Source organism: Camellia sinensis, chromosome 11, assembly GCF_055761805.1.
Source record: "Camellia sinensis isolate YWXY chromosome 11, ASM5576180v1, whole genome shotgun sequence".
Classification (NCBI taxonomy): Eukaryota; Viridiplantae; Streptophyta; class Magnoliopsida; order Ericales; family Theaceae; genus Camellia; species Camellia sinensis.
In genome coordinates, this window is record NC_138971.1 from 22295070 (window position 1) to 22296353 (window position 1284).

The window sequence follows — 1284 nt, forward strand, 5'->3', positions numbered from 1 at the left end:
CCGATGAGATAGATCAAGAAGCTTCAGGTGTACTGCTTGATCTACTCCTGAGTCTCTGGCTGACTCCCATGGAAGTGGTCATAGAACCAGTTATATCTTACCACGGCTGGTCTGTCCAAGGGAGGGTGTGTTCCAAGCAAATGGACCTAGGTGACCTCCCACTGGCCGATGTCAATATCGAAGGGGATTGGATCACCCCCTACTTACATCCCTGTAATCAAAGAGAAGTCATATGGTGTCATCATCATCTCCCTTGTAGAGGAGAAGTGGAAGGAGTTGGTAGTGTCCTACTACCTCTCTACTAGAGTGCCAAACAAGGGCCGACTCACCTGTAACCGTGAGAGCCTTCAGCAAAATAAGCCGAGGTCCACCTCATCAACCAACTCTCGGACTTAGGCAAGGAGCTCCTAGTACCAGTCCCTCGCCGTCATTGTCCCATAGCCTCTTTAGGCAAGAGCATCACCTTGTGTTGAAAAAGGAATTTGTTAAAATGCATGATAGATGAAAGATTATAATGAATGTCAAAGCAAGAAATGTGCATAAAAATGAGCAAAGGTTCTTACCTCAAAGACATCGTGGGAGAGGTGTGATACAAGCTCCCTCAAGAAAAAATCCTCGGGCGCACCCCGAGCAAAGTCTTCAAACCCCAACATGCCGCTAGGAGCCATCGTACGTGTATGCGGGTGGTAGATAGCTGGATCGAAAAGCCTCACCCTCAGTGGTGGTAGCTCGAGCTCAGGCTCTGAAGGGTAGATCTCCTCTGCAGCAATATCAGTGGCAATGTCGTTTGCCGCCCCGTCCTCTTCCTCAATCATCGGCTCCTCCACACCCACAACAGGTGGAAGCACTGCCAATACCGCCAAGAGCCATCGTATGTGTATGCAGGTGGTAGATGGCAGGATTGAAAGGCCTCACCCTCAGTGGCGGTAGCTAGCGCTCAAGCTCTGGAGGGTAGATCTCCTTTGCAGCAATGTCAGTGGCAATGTCTTTTGCCGCCCCGTCCTCCTCCTCAATCATCAGCTCCCCCCGTGAGGTGTTTTCAAAACCACTGCTTTCTATTTGTCTTTTCAATTATGTTGCATGGAACATGCATCACATTGTATTTCGCATCAACTACAACCATTATATCGCAATTATGTTGGATCCATGGACATCATGTTTTTCATGTTAATGTATCCACTTTCATCACACGAGTGTGATTTGGCTTATATCCCTTACCCTTTTTGCACGAAGCGTAGTTTGGCCTTCACCCTCTACCATTTTGCACGAAGCGTAGCTTAGCAT